General features: G+C 43.9%; 1 protein-coding gene and 1 non-coding gene across 4 annotated transcripts in view; one reads left to right on the top strand and one right to left on the bottom strand.

The window, feature by feature from the left end:
- Window positions 1–20,633, top strand: part of CPPED1 (calcineurin like phosphoesterase domain containing 1) — a 120,178-nt gene that overhangs the window by 32,512 nt on the left and 67,033 nt on the right. The window lies entirely within an intron of this gene.
- TRNAR-CCU (transfer RNA arginine (anticodon CCU)) lies at window positions 7,955–8,027 on the bottom strand. Its single transcript has one exon. It is a non-coding gene; the product is annotated as a tRNA-Arg (tRNA).

Genomic DNA, 20,633 nt, shown 5'->3' on the forward strand with positions numbered 1-20,633 from the left:
CACTGCCCACCACACCCCAGGTACTCAGAAAGTTTCCACTGAATGGAAACCCTTTTGTCCCTATTAACAGGATTTGTTCCTGTTGTTGTTGTTGTTTTTAAAAGAAGCTCAGTTAACTCATGTTCAATTCCTTGGCTGTATAATTAGCCTTGCATTGTTATTTTTAAGTGCATATTCCAGGCTCCAAGAAATGCCATGATTTAAAGGCAATTTACCACACAGCTTAACATACAGAAACATTAAAGGGGGGTTCTGTGGGTGCAAGAAAGTGACCCGCCTTGGTTGAAATATCACCAGGCCCTGGACTGGGCCGGGCTGCTGTCTTCAGCTCTTCCAGCAGGTTGTGTGCAGGCCGAATGTTGAGCCGTGGTGACCCGGAGCAATCAGCCAGCCCCGGGCTCCCGGGCTCCTTCACATCCATTATAAGCGCTGTTGAAGCATCCAGGCGATCAGGAACAATGCCTCCCTTCTGCTGGGGCTGATTGAACTAATTTACTTGATATTACTAATTAGGGAACTCTGAGCATTACTTGCAGAGTTGTTTCTTTTTTGTTGCTGTTGTTCATGGAGAGAGGATTTTTTATTGAGATACAGTTGACATACAACATTATATTAGTTTCAGGTGTATAACAGTGATTCAATATTTGTATATACTGTGAAAGGATCACAGTAAGTCTAGTTACCATCTGTCACAATACATAGTTACAAATTTTTCTTGTGACTTTTTTTTAACATTTTTATTGGAGTATAATTGCTTTACAATGGTGTGTTAGTTTCTGCTTTATAACAAAGTGAATCAGTTATACATATACATATATCACCATATCTCTTCCCTCTTGCGTCTCCCTCCCTCCCACCCTCCCTATCCCACCCCTCTAGGTGGTCACAAAGCACTGAGCTGATCTCCCTGTGCTATGCGGCTGCTTCCCACTAGCTATCTGTCTTACATTTGGTAGTGTATAGATGTCCATGGCACTGTTTCTGATGATGTGTGTGGTCTGAAGCAGCACTGCTGGGAGCGGTGATCGCCCTCACGCCCCCGCCAGCATCTGCCACGTGGCCTTATGGCAGAGGCCCTGTGCCCGCTGCTGGGCATCTCAGCTTGTTCTGTGCCCAGACCCCTTTGGCAGCTTGCTGAAACCTCTGGACTACCTCTCATAATAATGTTTCTAAATGCATAAAATATAATGCATGAGGTTTCTCAGAAACCAATTATATTGAAATACAGTTATCAAAATATTTTAAAATTTATTTGATAGAGTAAAATGCATGCCTGTTTGTTGATCTATTGTTATATAATACAGTCTAACAGCAAGGCTATTAACTACCGTATTTTCAAAGTGGTGCTTGAGCTTAAGCAACGTTGTGAGGTATTGCAACAACTGTAATGGAATATGAAAAATCCTCGTGATTTCTGTTGGTGGACAGGATCACAGGAGCGTGAATACCTCTGTGGCTTTCTGCCTAACTTCATAGTAGAAGGAAATGCTAGATGTCAGTTAGAGGTCATTGAAAATGTAGGCTTTTTCCCCATCTAGGTTCACAGATCCCCGTGGACTCCAGGTTAAGAGCCCTTATCCATGTGCACATGTGGATATACTCTTGTTTGACTAGTCAGAGCTTTCTCTTCATAGTCAATGTGTGGATATTATAATTGCCCACAGTATAAACTCAATGGCAGAAACTCTACCTTGAATTAAAGGCTAAAATGCTTCTTAATTGTAGCTAGGAAAATGTGACCTCTGATTATTCCCTGAAAAGAAATGAGCTGAGTAACAGGAGCTAGTTAACAATTGTCTTTTGTAGATTTATTTACTTTATTTATTTATTTTTGGCTGTGTTGGGTCTTCGTTGCTGTGCGCAGGCTTTCTCTAGTGGCGAGCGGGGGCTACTCTTCGTTGTGGTGCGCGGGCTTCTCATTGTGGTGGCTTCTGTTGTTGGGGAGCACAGGCTCTAGGTGCATGGGCTTCAGTAGTTGTGGCACATGGGCTCAGTAGTTGTGGCTCGTGGGCTCTAGAGTGTAGGCTCAGTAGTTGTGGCCCACAGGCTTAGTTGCTCCGCAGCATGTGGGATCTTCCCGGACCAGGGCTCGAACACCTGTCCCCTGCATTGGTAGGCGGATTGTTAACCACTGCGCCACCAGGGAAGTCCCTCCTGTCAGTACATTTAAAACTATTAGGCATTCTATCAGTTTCAGCGTCTTGAAGAAATTTCTTCTAGAGCCCTCTGTTTCCTGGCTCATTATTCTCTAAGCCTAACAGCTGTCATATTGGCATTTCCATCCCTGTTCTAGGGACTGACTACCTCTCTCAGGTTGGATCCCCGTTTCTTCGCTTTGTAGCAGACCATGATTGTAGAGGCCATTAGGCAAAGAACCTGTGGCAGTCTGCTCCGCGACCCCGGCCAGCCCTCTGAGTGGCGCAGGCCACTGAGCAGAACAGCTAGGGAGCTCACTTCCACCCTCCCCCACATCCTGGGGGGTTTCCTGGAGGCGGCAGAGGGATGCTACAGAAGCTTGCAGAGTCCCTGGCAAACCAATACAGTGTAGACAAAACCAACGTCTTTCTAGCTTGTGCTTAGCTGATTGGAATAGTTACATCTTTCCTTTCGTTGTTTTTGCTCTAAATACTAATTTTCTGGAATTGGGACATTTCACTTCCTTAATGGGCCTATTATCTGCAACTAAATGAAATAGTAAAAAGAAGCACGATCCCAAAGGAGTTCAATTACCAGTTAATTGGTCAAGTGATCAGAATGTGAAATGAAAAAAATAATGAGAGGTTAGAAAAGGGAGCACATTTCAGGCCAAAACTGCTGAGGATGCCTATTTTGTAACTTCCATAATTCAGACACTCACCTGCATGTTTGGAATTCTGTATCACTCCAACCTGAGAGAGGTAGTCAGTCCCTAGAACAGGGATGGAAATGCCAATATGACAGCTGTTAGGCTTAGAGAATAATGAGCCAGGAAACAGAGGGCTCTAGAAGAAATTTCTTCAAGACGCTGAAACTGATAGAATGCCTAATAGTTTTAAATGTACTGACAGTTCCTAAATAGTTTATTGGAAAACCATGGTAGATTCTTTTCAATATATGTTATTTGGGTTGTATAAAAAATGTACTATTCCTTTCTTTATGTATTATTTGGGTGAAATACTGCTGTCATGATCCATAAATATTCTTGTGAAGAGATTTTGTATTGATCTGTAAGGTGGCAGCTTTAGAAATTTCACTTGGATAATATACTTTCCTTAATCTTTTTTTTTCCCAAAAAATATTAAAGTAAATTTTATATCATACCAAAAGCTCCTATAATGTCAAACAGTTTATTTTATTAATTGTATCCTAAGTTGGTTCACAGTACAGATTCAACAGTGATTTGCTATAAATGTCTGGGAGCAGCCAGTGTAATAAGTTGTAGCTGTTAGATGCAAAGTTAAATGAGTCTTGTTTAATATCACGTATAATTTAAAAACCAGTAGAACCAGATTAAACTTGATCTGCTATGTGCTGCCGAATCACCACATGAGTAACATTTATGCTTGCAAAGATTTAGATCAAGTGAATTTACATACCTCAATTAATTAGGAAAAGATAATGGAAAGGATTTGAGATGGAAAGGAGTATGGCTCCATAAATTCTCTGGGACTAGATGAAAGTGAATGTTTTTAATTGAAGGAGTAAATCATTTTCTTAAGTTCCACTCAAGGCTGCTTGTGCCACTGTGTCCCTAGCCCTAGCGTTTTCCAGCCAGATGTCCACCTGTTCCATCATCACTGCTTGTGCCCTTGACTATTGGCAGTTAGAGTTAGGTAATTCGACCCTAATTCACTTACTCATTTGTTTGTCTGATCAATAATAGCAAATAAATGTGGAGGGTCTGCTTATGTGCCTGGCACTGCTTAGCAAGAAACAAGCCCAGTGCCTGTCCTCAGGAAGCTTCCAGTTAGGGAGAGAGGAGGGAAGCAAAAAGCTCTATAACTGAAATAAAACAGTAGCCTTAGTGAGTGATTCCAGGCGTGGTGCGTGGTGCTGTGAGCAGATGCAGGATGCAGCCCTGATCGGTGGGTTAGCGAAGGCTGCCTTGAAACCGGAGTAATATTAGGTAGCCTCTGCCCTGCTCATCGTTCAAAAAATCAAATCCAATCAAACAGTACTAAAAGGTATTCAGGAAGATAAAAGTCAGCGTTCCAGCTACCACTGACCTACTTCTTAGAGGAAACCCGTGGTTATTAATTTTTCATGAAAAATGGCAGAAAATTATCAAGCTTATGTACACTTTCATGTAGAGTGTTTTGTAAAAAGTACAAATGGAAGAAAAAAAGACACAGCATCTGTTTATGTCATTTCTGTTGTCTTTCTGTAGCAGGAGGTATAGACATGTGTCACTCTTTTCAGTGGACAAGATACCAGCATGTGTTTGAACTGCCCCCGACTTGGGGGGCATTTATGTTGTGCCCTGTGTTCTGCGGTGACCAGTGCACCTCTGTGTGCACAAGCAGCTGTTAAGGATGTGGCTCTGAAATCAGCTTGCTCAGATTCACATCCTGGGCCCCTTGTTTACTAACGGGGTAACCTTGGGCAATTTACCTTATCTCTCAGTAGCTGAGTTTCCTTATCTGTAAAATGCAGATACTGATGATACTACTTGGTAGGCTTCTCATAGAACTTAAAGTGCTCAGAACACTGGCGTTTAATACCATCCAGTAACTACAGTTACTTCCACTAGTTAGGTTTTGTTTTTGTTTTTGTTTTTAATAAAAGCTTTATTGAGATCTAATTCCCATATCATGTAATTCACCCATTTAAGGTGTGTAATTCAGTGGCTTTTCGTTTATTCACAGCATTGTGCAGACAAGACCACCATCAATTTTAGAACATTTTTATCAACCCAGAAAGAAGCCTTGTTTCATACTATTAACCACTCCTCTCCATATCCCTCCACCCCACCCTCATCCGCAGCCCTAGGCAACCACTAATCTACGTTGTGTGTTTATGGATTTGCCTGTTCTAGACATTTTGTGTAAGTGGGATCATATAATATGTGATCCTTTGTGACTGGCGTCTTTCATTGAGCATGATGTTTTCAGGGTTCATCTGTATTGTAGCAGGTGTCACTACTTCATTCCTCTTATGTCTGAATAATTGTAGGGAGAGACTGCATTTCATTTACCTACTTTTACTTTTTGTTGTTATTCTGTGAGATGAATTCTTAGAACTAGACTGTTGAACCAAATGTTAATATTAAGGAAAGTGGAAATTAAGCCTTTGTCCTAACATATGGTCAACTAATATATTTTATTTATTTATTTATTTTTGGCTGCATTGGGTCTTCATTGCTGCACGTGAGCTTTCTCTAGCTGCGGTGAGCGGGGGCTACTCTTCGTTTTGGTGCGTGGGCTTCTCATTGCGGCGGCTTCTCTTGTTGCGGAGCACGGGTTCTAGGTGTGCGGGCTTTAGTAGTTGTGGCACGTGGGCTCAGTAGTTGCGGTGCATGGGCTTAGTTGCTCCGCAGCATGTGGGATCTTCCCGGACCAGGGCTCGAACCTGTGTCCCCTGCATTGGTAGGCGATTCTTAACCGCTGCACCTCCAGGGAAGTCCTCAACTAATATATTTTAATTTTTAATATTTATTTTTTGGCTGTGTCCCGCAGCTTGTGGGATGTTACTGGACCACCAGGGAAGTCCCTATATTTTAATATTTTTATTCCGTTACTAAATAGTATCCCTAGTGGCCCAAGAGATCAAATTCACTATATTCTTTGTATTACTCCCCCCCCCAAAAAAAAAGTATAAATAAACGAGAGGGTGTTTTTAATGTGGGAGTTAAAGTCCCTGGTCACTAGGTAAAACGGAGAGGATGGGGAATGGGCCATCTCCCTACCTTCAGGCAAACCCCAGTTTGCCATCTCAAATAGCTGTGAGCCCGTTTTTTTTATAAGATTCTTAACTCTTCATTTTTTCACAGTTTTTATTAAGAATATTTTTGTCCAAAAATAAAACCCAAACGTTTGGGAAATAAAGAGCAAGTTTACTAAGTTTAGTTGAGTATCTGTAGCCGCCTATTATTTCTTATGTAATCACTTCAAAAAACAGTCTTCCTTGATTCCTTCCTTATCATTAGGTCAACTAAGTGGCCACCAGAAATTGGGAAGAGCTTGTCACTCTAAAGAGTAGGGCTCGTGGTAGTGCAGAGCCACTAAGGTGGCTGTATTATGATGAAAGAATAGTGCTTTTATCCCTTTTTCCAGATGAGCAAACTGTCAGGTCGGACAGCTTGCCCAGCTCCACCTGCTGGGGAGGTGATGCTGGCGCTGAGGTCCATTCAGTAACTCAGAGCCTAGACTCCCTTTACTGGACCCTCAAGGAGTTAGAGCCGTCCTAGGGTGAATTCTTTATCTGCTGCCCACCAACAGGCCAAGGCTGCATGAAACTAGGGAGAGAGGTGCTGGAGGGGGAGGACAAGTGTTCCCTCCTTGGGGGAATCTGATGACAGCCCTAGCTGTGCTTTTGGAGCTAAAGCTACAAAATCTAAGATGGTCTGTCTCCATATTCCAGATGCAGCTCTATAGTAAGGGTGAAGCCATGTTTCTGAGAGTGGAAACAAGTGCTGTTTAGTCACAGTCGAGGCCATCCTGCCAGCCCTGGGCCACCTCAGCATTATCAGCTTTAGGTTAATAGGATGATACTGGCATGAGAATTGCTCCTCTTTGTTTAATAGACCAGGGCAGCGGTACTCAAAGATGTCACATTTTAAAATTCTACTTGTCGGTAAATTAAAAGTAGTCCCCAGAGTCCCTAATCCAGGGATCTCTAAACACTGGCACATGCTGTGGGAGCTTCGCAACACTTCTGAGCAGAAGACAGTTTTGTTATTCTCAGTGACCAGGCCTGCTGCCCTGGGGCCACTGGGCCCCCGAAAGCAGCAAAACAGACCATATCATTACAGCAGCCCCCAGACTCCTCTGAAGATGAACGTTGCCATCAGGTCCAAAATCTTAGCATTGCCATCTTAAACTCTTTGTTCATTCTGAAACATAGAAAATGTTTCTACCTGTGAAAGGCAAATTTAACCATCAATTTAGAAAAGACAGAACAAGGCGCTTGCAAGGGACATTTGTCCTTCGTCTTGACCTTCCACTACTTTGAACTGCACTTTCCCTCCGGTGTGTGTCTGGAGGGAGGCGGAAGCCACCTGCTGTGACTGAAGTCAGGTGCCCTGATGCTCTTTCCAGCCTCCCGTGCAGCTAGGACTCAGGCTTGTGACCCCGTCCCAACCACCCAGACCCCCCTGAAGCAGATTTTAAATCTTCAGCTGTTGACACAGAGGGGGCAGGATCTGTCGCGGTGAAGGGGTTGACAGCTGCGTCTACCTTCGGGGGCAGCAGTGGGCGGGGTCCCAGCATTATTCGCATCCAGCATCACCATCAGCTGTGTCAGCGGGCAGCCTGGGAGCGTCTGTACCCAGGCCAGCGCTTCTCCCTGGAAGCATTTTTGAATGTGATTGGAGGTGCTGCCTTCTTAGCCTCGAGACCTGGTTTTCCAGCTCTCTGTAAGACTCCCAGCTACCTGATAGCCTTTATAAATTGCTTCTCTATTCAGACTAGCCAGGGTCAGTTGTGTGCAACAAAGAACCTGACTGATGGAAGCTTCCACGCCGCCGCCTTCTAGTGCTGCCCAGTTACCACCTTGGGGCAGATTCTGCTCTGTGCTTCTCCCCAGGTGTTCCACTCCACCTCAGTTTCATCATGTGAAAACCGAACCTACTCTCTTAGAGCTTCCTTCTCATTGTTCCCTCAGTCATAAGGATGTGACCTTTTTGAATTCATTCTTTTTTTAAAAAGAATATTTATTTATTTACTTACTTACTTGGCTGTTCCTGGTCTTCGTTGCAGCATGTGGGATCTTTAGTTGTGGCATGTGGGCTCTTTTAGTTATGGCGTGTGGGATCTAGTTCTCTGACCAGGGATCGAACCTGGGCCCCCTGCATTAGGAGTGCGGAGTCTTAACCACTGGACCACCAGGCAAGTCCCTTGAGCCATCTTGAGCCATCTTTCCCTCCGCACCCAACTCCTGCCCAGTCCTGCCCAGTCCCCCGATAACCCTGCTCCCCCTCTGTCCTGTCAGCCCCAGACACTCACGCCAGGACTCGTGCAGCTGCCTGCTTGTGCGCTCTCTACAGTGTGGCCCCTCATCAAACGGTACCATTCATTGCCCACCTGTTCCACCTCCTCTGTATCACATACTCAGCCTCATCACCCTTGTAGTGTTCTTATCACAAAATGGCCTCAGTCCTGCACCCCACCCTGCAGCATGCCTTCGCAGCTCTCCCGTCCGGGGGTGGAGTGTGTTTCCCTTGTTCCTTTCGCCTTGTGTCTGCAGAGGTGCTGGTCAAGAGCACAGGCCATGTGACCTTGGGCCTCCTCCTCTGTTAAATGAGGCTGACAGTGGTACCCACTTTAGAGGCTAGTTGTGGAGATGAGGCGAGATGATGGATGTATTGATACAAGGGCTGGCACAACACAGGCATTGAATAAACAGTGGCTGAACCCCCCCCACCATCACCCTCAGTCTTCATTATGCTGCCGTCATTGCTGTCCTCATCATCACACCTTCTTTTGAGATTCAGCTCCACTTCCTGTCTTCTTCTTGAAAACTTCTTCAGAAGTACCAGTTTTTTAGTGATTCTTTCTGCCTTAAACTCGGTGGTCTGCTTCACTGATGTGGTTTTAAGCTCAGACCATCCTCTGCATTTGTCTGATGTGCTGTCCCATGAAGAGTCTGGGTTTTGGAGTCAGAAGATGTGACTAATTCACCCTGTGACTTTGGGTTAGTTACTCAACTGTCTAAGCCTCAGACTCTGTAAAACATGAAAAGTGATAGCTGTATCCACGAACAGGCGGGAGGATTAACTGAAATACTGACTGGGAAACATTTCGCTCAGTACCTGGCACCTTATAAGCACTCCATCATTGTAATGACGGTTATGGTGCTTCTTCTTGTATTTTCTCCCAGCTTGTGAACCTCTTGAAGACAGGTTCTCTGCCATTTATCCATTTGTATCCCAGAACCTACCACAGTATCTGACACATGGCAGGTGCTCAAAGCATATAAGCTTTTTGGAAGGAGGGAGACCTGGGTTTAAAACTAAGTGTCATTTATGTAGAGAATGGACATGTGGACATGATGGGGGGCGGGGGAAGGGGAGGCTGGGATGAACTGGGAGATTAGGATTGACATATGTACACTACCATGCGTAAAATAGATAGCTAGTGGGAACCTGCTGTAAAGCACAGGAACCTCAGCTTGGTGCTTTGTGACGACCTAGATGGATGGGATGGGGGGGTTGGGAGGGAGGTCCAAGAGGGAGGGGATATAGGTATACATATAGCTGATTCACTTCATTGTACAGCAGAAACTAACACAACATTGTAAAGCAATTATACTCCAATTTAAAAAAAAAAGACTAAGTGTCCTTTAAGAGCTATTTGGCTGTGGGCAAGGTCGTAGACTTCACTGAGCCGCAGCTTCCTTATCTGGAAGCCAGAGGAGATGTTATCTATGTCTCTGGGTTGTTTGGAGGATCAAACAAGATGGTTAATTACAGGGTCTGTGGCAGACGTTGGCGGCAGCAGTAAGAGAGTGACGTCCGCGCTTGTCTTCCTTTATCCTCACCTGATGCCATGCTGGGCCCTGCAGTAGTACCCCGTCCTTTTTCCTGCAGGAAGTGGAAATGTGAGAAATAGAAAGGGCCTTTGCTTTTTCTTTCTCTGACCTTCCAGCTCTTATTCAGAATATTCTGAAAGCTCACGTGGAAAAACAACAGCCAAGAGAGCCCTGTGATGAAAACTGGGTATTTGATTACATGATTCGCCCAAATGACTAGTTCCTCTTCTGCCTTTCCTTGCCATATATTTTGCTGTGCTTTGAAGCAGCCCTAGCAAGCTACCAAATTTATTTGGAAACATGGTCTTTTCAGCCAAATGCTCTGCCACACCACCATCCCCTGTAAATGATGACACAGTGTTTTCATCTGGCATCATCTGACAGCATGCTAGGAGGACTTTTTAAAAGGTTGCCATTAGGACTGGTTTGGTGGATCATGAGGACTGGTTTGATCTGGATGGAATGAAGCTCATCACCAGCGTAAACTGTTATTCCTTCACGACATCTCTGCTGCTAAGACCCCCATGTGGAATATCAGTGCCTGGGGTCTGAGGCTCTATCTATAAGATAACCCAAGGGGCTTCCCTGGTCGTGCAGTAGTTGAGAGTCCCCCTGCCAATGCAGGGGATGCGGGTTTGTGCCCTGGTCCGGGAGGATCCAGCGTGCCGCGGAGCGGCTGGGCCCGTGAGCCATGGCCGCTGGGCCTGTGCGTCCGGAGCCTGTGCTCCGCAACGGGAGAGGCCACAACAGTGAGAGGCCCGCGTACTGCAAAAAAAAAAAAAAAAGATAACCCAAGGCATTAAGTCATGTGGGCCTTTATCTTCTTTTTTGTTTTCATTTTTGAACTTGAATATTTTTTTAAAATTGAGGCATACTTGCATGTAATGCTATATTCGTTTTAGGCGTACAACATAATGAGTTGATATTTGTGTGTGTTGTGAAGTGATCCCCACAGTAAGTCTAGCTAACATCTGTCCCCACACATAGTCACACCATTTTTTTTCTTGTGGTGAGAACTTTCTTTTTTTTTTTTTTCCCTTGTGGTACGCGGGCCTCTCACTGTTGTGGCCTCTCCCATTGCGGAGCACAGGCTCCGGACGCACAGGCTCAACGGCCATGGCTCACGGGTCCAGCTGCTCCGTGGCATGTGGGATCTTCCCGAACCGGGGCACGAACCCGTGTCCCCTGCATCGGCAGGCGGACTCCCAACCACTGCGCCACCAGGGACGCCCTGGTGAGAACTTTTAAGATCTACTCTTTTAACAACTTTCAAATACGTGATACAGCATTATTAACTATAATCACCATGCTGTACATTACATTCCCGAGACTTATTTACGAGTTTTTATTTTCAAGCGTGTTAAGGTCCTTCTGTACCATTCAGGTAGGCAAACTCTATAGGCAGACTGCAAAATATGATGCTCTTCTAGCATCCGTGGTGATGTTTGTAGTTGTACTTTAGAGTTCTGTATTGCTCCCATTTAGGGCAGCCAGCCAGCCAGCCTGGTTTGATGGGGACTATACCAGTAATAGTACCGAAAAGTCTCCCATCCTGAGAAACCCCTCAGTTCTGGGCAAACTGAGATGGGTGGTCATCCTCGATGTGTTACAGTAGGGTTTTACCAGACCTAGATGGAAGTTTGTGAAGAAAAACATTTTTCAGGGCATTGTAACTAAAAACTTCAGAAGTGAGACCTGGAAAATGGTTGATCCATGCATTTAATATAAATGTTCACCACTCTATAGGGAAAAGAACCCATCAGGGACGTATTTTGGGAGAGCAGCGTAGTTGAGGTCTATAACTTCCATCTCAAGGGTTAAAGTTGTACCCTAAGCTTCCCATAATACCCTTTAATTGCTTACTTTTGTCTGATCTATTTTGTCGATGGCTGGCTTTCCTGGCATTTCTCGGGAGGATCACTAGCTGTTGTTAAATAAATACGTCTCTGCTGCTGCTTCACCCCGAGCAGTTTGCACAGACGCAGCTCTGTTGCAAATCAATCCTCTCATTTGCCGCCTTTGCCCTTGTGACTTTCCGTTTGGGGCTCTTATTTATTAAAACCACAGCTGCCTGTGTCCACAGCTACTCAGTATGGACAGCATGCCTTCCCAATCGCCTGTCCTACAGACGTATCATTGTACCTACTTCAGAGGGTCTGCATCTGAACCCACTTCTGCTTCTTCGAGGCACCTGGCAGAGCCCCTAGTGCAAATTTCAAATATGCCACTTAACCTGGGTATTACGTCATACTGTCTGAAACATATCTTCCAAATTTGCTGAATGTGTCTAGCCATTTTCATATGATAAAGCAACAGAGAGGGAATTAATTTTACTGTATGGATATGAACCTTCTCAAAAGTATTTATACCCATTGCCAAAGTGATCTAACTGCATAGCTGGTAGATATATAAAGATGTGTATTGAAGTACTCGTGAGAGGGTCACCCTGAGAGAATTTCAGAGGTTAATTAATCCATGAGGGTCACTGTGATAGTGGTCATAAAAATGATGCAACTTCAATGCCAAAAGACACCCACTGGAGACCGTTTGACCCCGTTTTTGCTGCCTCATGCCTGAGAGAGAGAGAGAGAGAAAGAAAGAGAGAGAAAACTATTCATCTTAGTCTGGAATATGGCTCCTGCCCCACCACTTCCAGCGTGCAGAAGTTTTACAGCGAGTCTGACCCCACCTTTTCCTGCTGTACTTTAATACTTTCTTTAATTTGATCTACTGTAAGGTCAAAGAAAAGCTGGTATTCTCCCTCTTGGCCTCTTTCTCACAGGCAGTAGAGAAGTGCCTGTGAAAATTCTATTTATAATATAAATAGAATGCAACAGAGGATCTCAGAGGGTCTCTGCACTTCATCCTTTTGTAAGGCCAAGAATGCACTTGTCCTGTGCACCCATCCCCTCAGTTTGTTTAATCAGATTCAGAAGTTGTGCTCCCCCCAACACTGTATTGAATATGACTGCTGTTAGTCGGTGTGGGGGAAGGCTTCTCATAGGAGGAGGAACCCCTCCCCCTCCCCCCGAAACCAGCAAGCAGTTGCTGGTGAAAGCTGCCTTGAACTAAGAGGGCTTCATCTGGTTTTGGTTTGGCTTGAAAGCATCCTGTCAAAATGATCTAGAGACAGAGCAGGTTTTCAGACCTATATTTACTATTTCATTTGTCGTCACACTGAGACTATGAAACCTCGAATGAGTGAATTCAAAGGGCACAGTGTACCTGGGAGCGGCTCTCCGTTATTGAGATGCAATTTGAGGACCAAATATCTCTCTGTTTTCTTCTATCTGACAAAGCGTGCCACACAAAGAAAGAAAGAATCAGAGCCTTAAAGAACCTACAGCCAGAGAGGAAAGGGGTCAAGAACCCCAGGGAGGTTGTATGCATTATAAAAGAAATGACCACAATTAACTTTCCAGTGACGCAGAGCCTTGTTCTTGGCTGTTTTGGTTCATTCTTTTCCAGGTTCTCCATGATCCACACTTGGAGGAACAGCCGCATTTCCTCTTTTCCTGGATCAGTCACTAAATAGGGTTTGATTTCCCAAAGGCTAGACTCTAACCATATGGGGGTGAGGGGCTCCCACAGGACGTGTGATCCAGGCAAAGCAAGCACAGGCTCCATGTAGAAAATAGGGCCTATGTTCAAATCAGCCTATGTAGTGGGGACAGGATGGTGGGGTGGGCGTGGGGGATTTTGGAGAAAGAGGGGGTTTATGAGGATGTGGAAGAAAGGTGATTCTATTATAAGAAAGAGAAGCCCACTCAGACTAGCTTGAGAAAAAAATAAGCACTGAGGGTAGGGGTGGCAGGGGGTTGGGTCTCAGGAGAATTTCATGGAATCCAAGGGCAGGAGTGCATTGAGACCCTGGAAGGCGAGGAAGTGTGGGGACAGACAGGAAGGGCATCCGTCAGTGACTTGTGCCCTCCCTGGGTCTACCTGGCCTCTGCTTTGTGGAAGACAGCTTTCTCGGCTTGGGTGCACGTACAGGATGATCCCCTGTCTGCCTTCACGTTATTTCACATCTCACCTCTTCATTGAGATGCATCAATATCAAAAGGTCCAATTTCAGACTCCCAGAAGAGAACCTGTGATTGGCTCAGCTGGGGTCAGATGTCTCCTGACACCACCCAGCCACTGCCAGGTGCTAAGTTCATGCTGTATAGACATGGGCGACAGGCACTTGTCCCCATAAATGTGTGCAGGTGGAGGCGGGAAGGCGGGAATGGGCTGGTGTCATCTACCAGAAGGTATCCCAGGAATCTGCCTGGAGGAGGGAGGGGAGGGCATTTCAGTTTGTTGCTCATGGTTCTTTGGCTGCAAAGCACCAGAAACCCAGTGGCCAATTTAAGAAGAAAAAAAATAAAAGCAATAAATGGAAAGAATAAGAGGTGGTTCACAAGATTGAAGGAAAAGCTGAAAAATAGGCATCTGGAAAGCAGAAGGAACTGACCAGCTCTGGGGAGCTGGGAAGCAGAGCTTAATGGAAGCTCTCTCCACAGCACTGCTGTCCAGGTGCCTCTGCTTATGCATTGTTCTGATCTGGGGTCTGGTGAGGGCCCTTCTCCTGGTTTGCAGACAGCCGCCTTCTCGTTAAATCCCCACACATGGAGAGCACAGAGCCTTCTCGTTAAATCCCCACATGTGGAGAGCAGAGAGGAAGCACACTCTCTCTTGGGTCAGTTCTTATCAGGGCACTAATCCCATTCATGAGACCTCTACCCTTATGATCTAATTATCTCCCAAAGCCCCCCCACCCCCAGTCTCCTAATTCCATCGCATTGGGGGTTAGAATTTCAACATAGGAATTTGGCGGGGGACATAAACATTCAGTCCATAACAACATGCTAAGAAATCCAGTAATATTTCAGAGAAATATTTTTGGTGTTTGATAAAGTAATAGGAAAACAAGAAAAAAAGATTAAAGATAAACTCACACTGTACTGAATTTATGATAGTTCAGACAGGTCAGATTTGCTTGGAAAGCTTCATTTTGCTGTCTACAGCTTGTAAATCTGAAAGGCAAGAGAGTTTGAAGTTGGTATTGCCACCCAGGCAGAATAAAATATATAGATAATTTTTCATACCATTCCAAGCATTCTCTGTTTATTCATTTGTTTACCTGCCAAGGTAGCTCTCAAGTAACAGGTTTTCAGAGTTTAATAAATTTGATCTACTCAAGCTGACGCAAATTGATTATTCCCACCAATCAGAAGACAACGGTGGTTGAACAGAAGGCAGTTAGGGAGAATTAAGTGGGAGCTGTCAAGATTAAACAAAGCTTCCCGGGCTTCTCTGGTGGTGCAGTGGTTGAGAGTCCGCCTGCTGATGCAGGGGACACGGGTTCGTGCCCCGGTCCAGGAAGATCCCACATGCCGCGGAGCGGCTGGGCCCGTGAGCCATGGCCGCTGAGCCTGTGCGTCCGGAGCCTGTGCTCCACAACGAGAGAGGCCACAACAGTGAGAGGCCCGCGTACCGCAAAAACAAAACAAAACAAAGCTTCCCTATTTGTGTGGTCGAGTAATACACAACATGAGAGTTTCTTATCCTGTATGCCAGCTCATTAAAATCCGAACAGCAATTCAGGTGCCATGTTTATGTTATAAACTAACATCAAGTAGGCTTTTTAAGATCCAAAGAGTGTTTTTTGCCAAAATCCAGTTACAGCCCGTGATGTTCTTTGAATAGATTTTCTTAAAGGAAGAATGAGCCTTTTCATTTTAAAATAGCACTTTAACCTCTGCTCTATTCCTGTTGATTTTTATAAACCGGGACTAGTTTATTATGAGACACTTATATCTTCAAGGCAAAGTTGTGTTTATCTACTCATTAATTTAGGATGTATTGAGAATTGCTTGGAACTGGAGGTCAGATAAAACTGGGTTTGAATTCTGGCACCACTGTCTACTAGCTTGGTGACTCTAGGAAGCTTTCTTTTTATTTCCGATTCAGTTTATTCATTGAGTTTCCTACTGTAGGCATTTCTCATATATTTTATCATCGAGTCTTCAAAATCTTACTGAGGATTAAGTATTGGGCTAAGAGTTTTAAATGAACATTAAAAAATTTGAGCATTTTAGAAAGACTGAAAAGCTAAAAAGCATAAAGAACACCAAAAATAGCCTAGAGATTAATATAATGCATACGCATGTATCTACCAGCCAGCTTACAAAATAAAACATTAACAACACTGTTGAAGCCCCCTGTGTGCCAGTTTCAGTTAGAGATAAAGGGCATGTGACAGAAAATCCAAATAAAAGTGGCAAATATATATTTTCCTCTCGGGTAATAAGAAGTTTTGGGGCAGGCATTCCTGGGACGCAGGCTGTTCTAGCTCTGTGCTCCTTCATCTTTAGGCTGTGGCCCTTGTTTCCATGCTTTATAGAAGGGCTGCTGGAGCTGCAGCCATCACATTCGAGTTCCATGAAGGAGGAAACACTGATGGCAAAAGGGCTTTTCAGGAAGGCCCATCCAATGACTTTCATCCCAGAGCCCAGAATTGTACTGGAAATAGTAGTTATCAGCAGAGATCATTTTCACTGCCATCAAAATGTAGGTTCTGCTGGTAAGAAAAGGAGGGTTATTAGGTAGGCAGCTGGCAGCTTCTCCTTGAGAGGTAAACACTATACTAAATTAAGAGGTTTCTAAAAAATTGTCTCTTTATATTTTTGCTGTATGTGTATGTATCCCTCAGAAATATATAGGCTTATTTTACATGTTTTTAAACTTCATGTAAACGGTATTGCATCCTGTATATGTTCTTCCACAACTTGCTTTTTTCCCTCATTCAGCTGTATGTTAAAGTCATCCACATTCACCTGATCATTCTGGTTCATTTATTTTTTACTGCTGTGGAGTATTCCAGTATATGACTGTACCATAATTTACCATTATCCGTTATGTTGTTGTTGGACATGTAAGATGTTTTCAGCTTTTTGCTACTATATTTATTCTCTTCTATTCTGTTAATCAATTAGTTGATTGATTTGTCTCCTTGTTATGGGTGTTGTTTTCATACTTCTTTGCAATTCTGGTAATTTTTAGTTGGATTCCAGACATAATGAATTTTACCTGGTTGGATGCTAGATATTTTTATCTTCCTATAAATTTTTAAAAATAAATAAATAAATTTATTTATTTATTTATTTATTTATTTATTTATTTTGGCTGTGTTGGGTCTTCGTTGCTGCGCGCAGGCTTTCTCTAGTTGCGGTGAGCGGGGACTACTCTTCGTTAAGGTGTGCAGGCTTCTAATTGCGGTAGCTTCTCTTGTTGCAGAGCACGGGCTCTTAGGCACACAGGCTTCAGTAGTTGTGGCACACGGGCTCAGTAGTTGTGGCTCATGGGCTGTAGAGCGCAGGCTCAGTAGTTGTGGTGCACAGGCTTAGTGGCTCCATGGCATGTGGGATCTTTCCGGACCAGGGCTCGAACCTGCATTGGCAGGCAGATTCTTAACCACTGCACCACCAGGGAAGTCCCTATAAATATTTTTGAGGAGTTCTAGGACACAGTTAAGTTATTTGGAAACAGCTAATCCTTTCAGTCTTGCTTTTAAGTTTGTTATGCAGGACCAGTGCAGAGTTTGGTTTGGGACTAATTTTGCCCCCACTACTAAAGCAAACCTCTTCAGGTCTTCTACCCGATTGCCCATGAATTATGAGGTTTTCCCCTCTGACGGGTGGGAATGGGAATTGTTTCTGGCCCTGTGTGAGCACTGGGGATTGTTCCCACTAGTCCTTTCAAGTGTTTCTTTCCTTGGCCTGGGATAGTTTCCTCACCTGCCTTGATCAGTTCCCACCGAAGGCTCAAGGGGGGACACTCAGCAGATATCTGGGGTTATTTGTCAATGAGACTCTCCTTGCTTGTTCTCTGCCCTGAAACTCTTGACGCCTGGACTCCCAGCTCCGTTTTCTTAACTCAGGGAGACTGGGTCTACTTGGGTCTCCCTTCCCTGCAGCATGGCTTGGAAACTGTCCATGCAGTATCTGGGCAGTTGTAGGGCTCACCTCACTTGCTTCCTGTCTCTTATGGTCCCTGAGGGCCATGGCCCAGTTCACTGTCTTGAGTGCCATCAGGTCGTATAGTTTGTCCAGTGTTTTAATTGTTCCAGGCAGAAAGGTAAACCTAGTGTCTGTTCCTCCTCCTTGGCTGGAAGCAGAGTGAGTCTTCATTGTGGTTTTAATTTTCTTTTTGTAATTACTGGAGAGATTAAGCATCTTTTCACATGTTTTCCGACCACATGTTCATCTCAGCCTGTTTTATTCCATTGAGATATATATGTCTTTTTCTAGTAACTTGGAATAGTTCTTTATATATTTTACAGATTAATCTTTTGTCAGCTTAAATTGGTTGTTGCTAACTTTTCTTAGATTTAATTATCTTTTCATTTTTAAAATTATATTGTTTTTTGATGAACAGAAGTTTAAAGTTTTAATATAGTCCAGTTTGTCAGTTTCCTTTAATAAGGTCAGTGCATTTTGTTTTACTTTAGTTAAGAAATGCTTAACCCTGAAGTTATTCAGATATTCTACTAATATCTTCTTCTAGAAGCTTGAAAGTTTTTGTGTATTTACGTCTTTAATTCATTTGGAACTGATTTTTGTGTGTGATAGGGATAGAGACCCAATTTATTCTATTTTTTTCCAGTTGGGATTACCAGTTGCTCCATCAGTGTTTAATGAATAGTCTATCTGTGCAGAAAAGACTTAGCCCGGCAGGCCTGAGACTTCCCATATGAAAGGCCTGTTTACAAGTTAGGCCCTTGTCTGGCATCTGGGAACCTGGATTCTGGGGGGTTCCCACCATTCCAAGACCTGATAAGAGGGCCTCACTGTGCCTGGATTGCACGAACAATGTGGTTTATGCTGAACACCCCCTTTCCTTCTGCGAGTCTGGAATGTTGGTCTGTACCAGGCAGAGGCTCCTACGTGACCAGCCCCCAGTGAGAAGCCTGGGCGCAGGGTCTCTAATGAGCTTCCTTGATACAAACATGTCACATGTGCTGTCACAGCTCATTGCTGGAGGAGGTGAGCACATCCTCTGTGAGTCCATTGGGAGAGGAGTCTCGGGAGCTGGCACCTGATTTCCTGCACACTTCACCCCACGCACCTGATCCCTTTGCTGATCTTGCTCTGTATGCTTTTGCTGGGATGAATCACACCCAGGTGTGATAGGTACTGAGGCCTATAAGTCCTCCTCCCGAGTCATCAAACCCGGGGGTGGTCCTGAGGACCCCCAACACACTGTCCTTTCTCTGCTGATGTTAAAATAATCCTGAGAAGCAGATATTGGGCAGTGTTCTTAACTACTGTTAAACATTCGTTTCTTTATCTAAACATCTAAGCCCCCCTTCGCTTTCAGGTGTTTTAGCTGATGCCTGGCACATACTCTGTATCACTCAATAAATGATCATTAATAACCGTAAGAAAGGAATAGGTAAAGTGCTGTGGTAGTTTGAGAAAGATTAAATATTCAGCTGTAAATCTTTCAGATGGGCATGTTTTATGTTTTTGCAATTAGTGAAATAAATTTTCCCATATCTATTTAAGGTTAGCAATCATAATTTTTTTTATCATCTTGGAACATTTATAGTTCCTGTAATATCCCAAGTTAGGAATTTTCTATCTTCTTAACCTTGTCTGAGAATTTAAAATCCTATTATTCAACATGCTTCACATTGCTGCCTTTGTGTACTGCTATGGACTGAATGCATGTGTGTCCCCCAAATTCACAGGTTGAATTCCTAACCCCCAATGTGATAATATTAGGAGGTGGGTCATGAGCGTGGAGCCCTCATAATTGGGCTCAGCGTTCTTAGAAAAGAGACCCCAGAGAGCTCTCTTACTCCTCTTTCCGCCATGTGAGGACATTGCCAGAAGCTAGCAACCTGCAAGAGGTTTCTCACCAGAACCCGGCCAGGCTGGCATCCTGATCTTAGACTTCCAGCTTCCAGAACTGTGAGAAATAAATTTCTGTTTATGAGCCACCCAGTCTGTGGCACTTTGTTATAGCAGCTGAGCTAAGACTTGTCTCTATATTTCTAACATAGCAAGCCAGCTGTTCATCCAACCAGCTGCTTTTATTCATGTAATGTTTCTGTAGGTAGTAGTTCATTATTAGTTAAGCGATTTCATTAACATGTTTTGAGAGACATGTCTACAGTTATTTAAAGTATGTTTTCTACAAGTATTATGGTCATCTCTACATGTTTCTCTTCGTGTGTTTATAAGAACATCTCTATTCTGTCATGTTTTAAATACTGTTGATTTTGTTTGACCATAGATGTGAGGTAAACACATGTACAGTGATTGGCATTATATACTAGAAATTGTAAGTTGCAGCATGGTTAACTGTGAACCCTCTTATAAAATTCCAAGAGATGTCTTATTTGTCCATTCAGTGTATTTTGTCTCATAGGAATTCACACGCCCAACCTGCTTTTTGATAGTGATTCTCCCTGGTGGCTTGTATGAAGAGATCACTAGTGCCCAACTGATTTCTTCCCCTAATGAAGGGAAACAAATAATCATGCCCATTTCAGAAACTGCTTTGAATTGAGCTTAATGCCTTAAATCACACCAACAGCGAACGGAGTCTCTTTATCACTCTGAACGACTGCCATGTCTCTCTGATCACATGTGATTCTCTGCAGCTTTCTAGAAACAGGTCTGTCTCAATTCACTTATCCTACAGAAAAACATCCAAAGGAGGATTTATTTTTTCTGCCCATTTTTGAAAAGTCTGATATAAAACCATTCTGAGCATCTCTGGTGCCATTTATGAGGCAGGATAGTTCTTTCTGATGACTTACTCTTCTGTTCTGCCCACTATATTATAATTATCATCCAGCTAGTTGACCTGAAGTTAGTGTATTTTGTCGCAGTTGGGTCTTGTTATATTGCTGTGTCAGGCAGTTTTCCTGGTTTAAAAATGGGAATGTTACCTAGTGCAGTGCTGGCCCCTTA

The sequence above is a fragment of the Mesoplodon densirostris genome, chromosome 16, assembly GCF_025265405.1.
Source record: "Mesoplodon densirostris isolate mMesDen1 chromosome 16, mMesDen1 primary haplotype, whole genome shotgun sequence".
NCBI lineage: Eukaryota > Metazoa > Chordata > Mammalia > Artiodactyla > Ziphiidae > Mesoplodon > Mesoplodon densirostris.